The sequence below is a fragment of the Delphinus delphis genome, chromosome 19 (assembly GCF_949987515.2).
Source record: "Delphinus delphis chromosome 19, mDelDel1.2, whole genome shotgun sequence".
NCBI lineage: Eukaryota > Metazoa > Chordata > Mammalia > Artiodactyla > Delphinidae > Delphinus > Delphinus delphis.
Genome location: NC_082701.1, coordinates 20,298,729 through 20,305,854, shown reverse-complemented (window position 1 = coordinate 20,305,854; position 7,126 = coordinate 20,298,729). Strand labels below are relative to the sequence as shown.

The window sequence follows — 7,126 nt, the reverse complement described above, 5'->3', positions numbered from 1 at the left end:
AGACACATAGTCCCTCTCACCTGCAGGCACCTTGCCCAGGATAGGTCACCAAGCTCACGGGTGCTCCTCCCTTTACCTCAGCCCTGAAGCCTCCTCACCCCTTGCCAAAGGCACCCTCACCCCGCCACACCTGCCCTCAGGTGGAACCCTCTTCCTCTATTCAGTTTCCTCAGCCTCTGTCCTGAGGCCCCGGGGCCGCCCCGCCCAGATCCACCCACTAATGATTTACGGCTGACTCCACAGAAGGCCCCACCCTCCGCCTCGGGGCGGGGCGGGGCTTGCGGGAGGCGTGGAGCGGTCCTGGCGGCCACCTCCCAGGAGGCACGATTCAGAGTCAGAGGCGGGACGTCCTGCAGTGCCCCCTGAACTCCTGGGGTCCCCAGCTGCTCCCTTCCCCACACAAGCACACGCGGCCACCTCCCAGTAGCTGGCTTCCAGGAAACATGTGCCTGGGGTGGACCCAAGACGGGATTCGGCCCCCGGGGAAAGCCCGCCCCCCTGGACAGAGCCACATCAGATGTCCAGGGCCCCGCCCCAGAAAGGGCCCCCATGGGACCCAGGACAGGAGGAGAGGGCAAGGGAGGGCCTAGAACCAGCAGGAACGTGTGAGGAGGAGGTCTGGGAAGGGGAGCCCAGGCCTTCCAGCGAGGGAGGGAACCCTTGCTTCTTCCCAAGGCTAGAAGACTCCAGCTTAACAGGACCAGCTGCTCCCCTCTGCCCCTCCCTCCCTTCCCCCTTCCTTGGCCTCAGGGAGTTACGGGGGAGGAAGAGAGGGCAGGTGGGCCCCCTTTCGGACCTGGGGCTCACCCCCTCTCCTTTGCCCTGCAGGCTGATGGGGCACTGAGGGCCTGGGGGAACCGAGTCAGAAACCCCATTCTCCCAGGCCCCTGGGCCCTGCCCCGCCTGCCCACTCTGCTGTTCGCCCTCCATGCCCTGCGAGGCTGGTTGCTCTCCATTAATTCACCCTCATTTGTCCCTGTTCTTCGATGCTCTTGAGTGATTTCCTCCAGGGGCATGTGTGGCCCGGGCTCCCGGAGAGAGAGGCTTTGTCTCTCCCCTCAGAGTGGAGGCTTCCTAGGATAGAAGCTGTATCTCCCCACTCAGACTGGGAGCTCGCTGGGGGTGGAGGCCGTGTCTCCCCCGTGTGAGTCTGGGGATGCTCTGAGCATGGCCTGCCTCCTTCCTTCACCTGACAGCGCCGGCAGGAAGGGGCGCTCTTGGCTTTTTGACAGCCCAGCCCACCACAGGATGGGATCATTCTGTGCCCGACCAACAGGGGAGCACGCCTGTGCAAAGGCCTGGGCTCCATGGAATACTCCGCCCCACCCCGGGCCCCCCACCTGCTCCCCCCCATTAAACCCGGCCTCATCCCTGAAGCTGCCCCAACCTGGCGGTTTCACAGCCCCCTTGTCCCTGCCTCTGCCTCAGAACCCGGGCCCTGGGCCTTGTTAACATTTCAGGTGTGATACACTTTCTCCAGCAAGGTTTTGTGGGGGAGGAACCACAGCCCCTGATCTTCACGACCCCCGTCGTGAAGCATGTTATCTGTGATCACGACTCCGCACCTCATGAAAAGAGCTCAGAAGGCCGAGTGCAAGAGCCTGGGTCAATGTGGACCCTGCCGTGGACAAGTCATAGCCCTTCTCTTAGCCACATCTGCAAAATGAGGCTACCCGGCTTCCATGACAAACTCTTTGTGGGGCTTACGTGAGAGAGCTTGTTACAGCAGCTGGCCCCAGTCCTTGTGTACACTAGAGATTCGGGGGAAGGGTCAATGACTCCAATGCTGGCTAGGGGAAGGCCCCCGGGGGTGAGATGGAACCCTTCCCTCCCCGTGCTGGGCAGACTCAGGTCCTTATCCCCTTATATGGCAAAAGGGACTTTGCAGGTGTGACTAAGTCGAGGGCTTTGCAATGGGGAGATTATTCTGGATTATCTGGTTGAGCCCAATATGACCACAAGGGTCCTTAAACGAGGGAGGCAACAGGGTCAGAGTCAGAGAAGGAGATGTGGCAACAGAAGCAGAGGTCAGAGGGATGTAGCCATGAGCCAGGGAAGCGGACTCTAGAAACAGGAAAAGACAAGGAACGGTTCTCCCCTAGAGCCTCCAGAAGGGGCTCAGCCCTGCTGACACATTGACTTTAGCCTCCGAAGACGCATTTCAGACCTCGGACCTCCAGAGCTGTAACGTAATAAGCGTGTGTTGCTTTAAGGCCCTAAAGTTGTCATTTGTTCCAAGAGCAACAGGAAATTGATACGCTCCCCCAGCCCATTCTAGCACCCGTGAGTGCTAGCCACTCTCACTTGTGTTAGAATTATTTGGATCTCCTTCCCTTCTAGAAAGACAATCCTTGACGGCCAAAAGACGGCTTTCTGTTTATCTCTGGACCCACTCTAAGGTCTAACTCGGTGCTTTGTGCACAGGAAGTGCCCGATCAATGCGGGCTGGATAAATGCAGGCAGTAAGAGCCCAATGCCGGGCTTCGCTCAGCACCCATTCATCGCATTCATGGTGTGGCCGTCACGGGGCTGGGTGCCCGAGAACTCAGCACTGAGTCAGCGAGTCCTGCCCTCAATGAGTGCAGGCAGGTGAGCGAGAGACAGACAGATGCACAGTCCCTCCAAGCAACGTGTTACTGTGTGGTGATGAAAGTGTGTGTGTACAAGCACCTGGGAGGAGCGGGAAGGAGCGACTCATTCAGACCAGGCTGCTGAGGGCAGTTTCATAGGGAGGGACCAGAAAGCTGGGTTTCGAAGCCAGGGCAGGGCTTTGCCAGGCAGAGAAGACGAGGTGCGAATTCATCCAGGCAGAAGTGGGGACGTGCCCAGTGTGTTTGGGGGCCATCAGGAGACTTGCAGCTGGATCACAATTTCAGGGGGAGCAAGAGGAATGCAGATCTCGAAGGAAACCCCTTTGTTCAGCTACTATTAATTGAGCACCTACTGTGTACTGGGCACTGCCCTAGCCTCTGGGGATATGGTGATGAACACAAAAGAAACCATTTTTGCTTTTATGGAGCAGATATTCTAGGGGGTAAGATGGACAGTAATCAATCCAGAGAATGAGACATTCTTCAGGGAAACATGAAAGGGAATGTGAGTGCTTCTGGGGCGGCGCAGGAAGGCCTCTTCTAAGTGACATTTAAGGGGAAAACTGAATTAAGGAAGGAGCGAGCAGGTGCAGGGAAGGGCATTCCAGGCCAAAGTAGGAACTAGTGCAAAGGCCTTGGAGCTGAACCAAGACACTCCTTTTCAGGGAACTAGAAGAAGGACCAGTATGGCTGGGGTGGGGTGAGCAGAGGAGAAAGTGGGGCTACGTAAGCTCAGAAAGGGGCAGGGCAACGTTACAGAGTAGTGGTTCTAAGCCCTGATGCACAGAGCTGGGCCCGGGTGGTGCTAACGAGAGCCAAGGCTGAGAACCATGCTGCAGAGCCTGGGAGACCAGGGGAAGGCACGTACATCCACATCAAGAAGTTTTTGTTTGTTGGACTGCAGACTTCCCAGAGCCCTTAACAAGCTAATGTGCATTGTGACTGTACGAGGAGAAGACAGAGCGCTAAGCGTTTCCCAAACTTAATCACCCACGGACCCACTTTCAGGGGGTGCATGTGGAGCTACGGTTCCTTGGAACCCATTTTGGGAATCTAATGGCCAATTCATAGTGCATATTAGTGGGAGAAATGGCTAGAATGAAAGTTGGAAAGAGAGACCTCCATGAAAAGTGTGCTGCAGAGTTCGGACTTTATTCTATAGCAATACAGTCATCCAAGCATTGCTGTACTGTTTTGTTTTTAGTTTGTCTGTTTAGAGATTTTAATTATACAAAGAGAGATGACTGATCTCTTCAATGTCTCGGTTTCCCAGTTAATAATACCTCTTGGAGAGCCACCTCACCCTCTTTTTTTTTTTTAATTTATTTAATGTATTTAAATTATTTTTTATTTTTGGCTGCGTTGGGTCTTCGTTGCCACGCGGGCTTTCTCTAGTTGTGGCGAGCGGGGGCTACTCTTCGTTGCGGTGCGCGGGCTTCTCATGGCAGTGGCTTCTCTTGTTGCAGAGCACAGACTCTAGGCACGCGGGCTTCAGTAGTTGTGGCACATGGGCTCAGTAGTTGTGGCTCGCGGGCTCTAGAGCGCAGACTCAGTAGTTGTGGCGCACGGGCTTAGTTGCTCCGCGGCATGTGGGATCTTCCCAGATCAGGGCTCAAACCTGTGTCCCCTGCATTGACAGGCGGATTCTTAACCACTGCACCACCAGGAAAGTCCCTCACTCTCTTTAATTTAATCCATCGTGACCGTGAGCTGTAATTCACTCACTCCTGTCCCCCTCAAAACGGTGTCCAGCTTTTTTTGCTTTTTACAAACAATGGTGTAATAAACCTCCCTGAACATAAGCCTGGTGAACTTTTACAAATATATCCTTAGGGGAAATTTTAGCCGTGGGATTCCTGGGTGAAAGGGGAGATCCATTTTCTCTTTTGATAGCTCTTGCCAAATTTTCATTCAGAGTGAATTGAAATTATATCTTTGCTTTAAAATACTCTAATCTCCCCCACAAAAGATGGTGGAGGGGAGAGAAGAAACAAGAATGGCCCCATGTTGACGGGACATAGAGAACAGACTGGTGATTGCCAAGAGGGAGGGGGTTGGGGGAGGGGTGGAGTGGGAGTGTGGGGTTAGCAGATGTCAGCTATTATATACAGAATGGATAAACACCAAGGTCCTACTGTAGAGCGCGTGGAACTATGTTCAATATCCTGTGATGAACCATAATGGAAAAGAATATTTAAAAAGGAATATATATATGTATAACTGAATCACTTTGCTGCACAGCAGAAATTAACACAACATTGTAAATCAACTATACTTTAATGAAAAAAATATTGAGGGGCTTCCCTGGTGGCGCAGTGGTTGAGAATCTGCCTGCCAATGCAGGGGACACGGGTTCGAGCCCTGGTCTGGGAAGATCCCACATGCCGCGGAGCAACTGGGCCCGTGAGCCACAACTACTGAGCCTGCGCGTCTGGAGCCTGTGCTCCGCAACGGGAGAGGCCGCGACAGTGAGAGGCCCGCGCACCGCGATGAAGAGTGGCCCCCGCTCGCCGCAACTAGAGAAAGCCCTCGCACAGAAACGAAGATTCAACACAGCTAAAAATAAATAAATAAATAAATTTAAAATATATATATATATATATATATTGAAAAGAGAAAAAAAGGAATGTCAGCATGTTGACAATTATTGAAACTGAGTGATGGGCATATGGGAGTTTGCTCTGCCATTCTCTCTACTTTTGTGTATATTTGAAATTGCCACAGTTTTAAAAAAAGGTCACAGGCAGCCCCAGGGCCCTGTGCCAGTCTTGGATCTTCACCTCTAAGTTTTCCTGAAAAGTTCTACAAATTTTCGTTCCCACCCACTATGAATGAGAATAACTCCTCCCTCCACCCACCACACCCGTCAGCACTGGGTCTCACCAAGCTTTGAAGTTTGTTGTTGTTTTCCAATTTCTGTCTTTTTGATCGTTGAAAAAGGCCTCTCTATTGCTTCAGTTTCCATTTCTTTATTCATGAGTAAGACTGACTATCCTTCCCTAAATTTTTAGTCCCTTCTTGTTTGGTTGGTTTTTTTAATTTAATTTTTATTTTATATTGGAGTAGAGTTGATTTACAATGTTGTGTTAGTTTCAGGTGTAAAGTGATTCAGTTATACATAAACATATATCCATTCTTTTTCAGATTCTTCTCCCATATAGGTATTATAGAATATTGAGTAGAGTTCCCTGTGCTTACTACTTACAGTAGTAAGTCCTTGTTGATTATCTACTTTATATATAGAAGTGTGTATCTGTTAACCCCAAACTCTAGATTGTCCCTCCCCCCTACATTTCCCCTTTGGTAACCATAAGTGTGTTTTCAAACTCTGTTTCTGTTTTCTAAATAAGTTCATTTGTATCATTTTTTTTAATATGGAATGCTTCACGAATTTGGGTGTCATCCTTGCCCAGGGGCCATGCTAATCTTCTATTGTTCCAGTTGTAGTACGAGTGCTGCCAAAGCCAGCACCCTTCTTGTTTTTTATGAACCAGCTGTTCCTCGTCTACACCTTTTTTTTTTTTTTCCTGTGGGATCTTGTCCCTCCTGACGTGTGTGAGCTTTTGGTCAACGTGAGAAGGAGGCCTTTCCCACGTGGGTTGCAATGTCTTTTCCCAGCTGACCACTGGTCTTCCAACTTTGTTTACAGTGTTTTTTTCCCCAAACAAAATGATTTCCCTTAGGTCACATTTGCTAATTTTTTCTTTTATGCCTCTGGGCATAAAAGAAGCGCTCACTTTGGTGGCGATGTGAAAGCCGGAAGGGGGCCAAGGGCCAGCCCCGGAGCTAAAGGGATGGTCTGGGAGAGAGATGATGAGGGCAAGGATGGGACACAGTGGCCGACAGGGAGATGGGCCTAAGCGGGGGAGGCGTCAGGATGAGTCTGCATTTTCGGGGTTGAGCAGGTGGGCAGGTAATATGCCACTGACTGGGTCCGAGAAGCCAGAGAGAAAAGCAGGGTTCAGAGGAAGAAATCAATTCACTGACCTCAAAGCACGTACCACCCTGTGTGGTCACACCTATTTCCTGTCTCCTCCTCCACTCAGGCAGGGACCCTGCCTCCTTTCTGTCCCCAGGAACAGACATAGCAAATGGTGCTTGATAACTGCAGAAATGTATGAATATGTGAATGACCTGAGTTCGAGGTGCCTCTGCCTGGGTGGAGATGCCAGGGTGTGGAAGGAGGCACTCACAACTGAAGGGACTTTCTCCTCCATAATCCCCCCCCACCACCACCAAGGGACTGATGGGGCTGCCACCTCGTCTGAGCCAGCTGGACTTGGCTGGGTCCACCAACCGGCCACGTGGAAGCCTGTCACGCTTTGTGGCAGAAGACAAAGGGCTGCATTCGGTCCTGAAAACTCTAGCATCCACGGGCTTTGTGGTTGTGGCAGCTGGGGAAGCCTCCTGGGCGCCAGGCGAGGAAGTCCTCCACCTAGTGGCCAGCGAGGGAAGCGGGGAGACTCCCGAGGCAGAGCCCTGGGACTAGTTCCCTGGGGAACGCTCTAGAAAAGCTGGCTGGCCTCGAGGAAGGC

The 7,126-nt window shown here is 52.0% G+C and overlaps 1 non-coding gene across 1 annotated transcript; it reads right to left on the bottom strand.

Annotated features, from left to right (window-relative positions):
• Positions 1–5,959: 5,959 nt before the first annotated feature.
• On the bottom strand, positions 5,960–6,062 carry LOC132415604 (U6 spliceosomal RNA). The gene has a single exon (XR_009517326.1). It is a non-coding gene; the product is annotated as a U6 spliceosomal RNA (small nuclear RNA).
• Between the last annotated feature and the right edge of the window lie 1,064 nt (positions 6,063–7,126).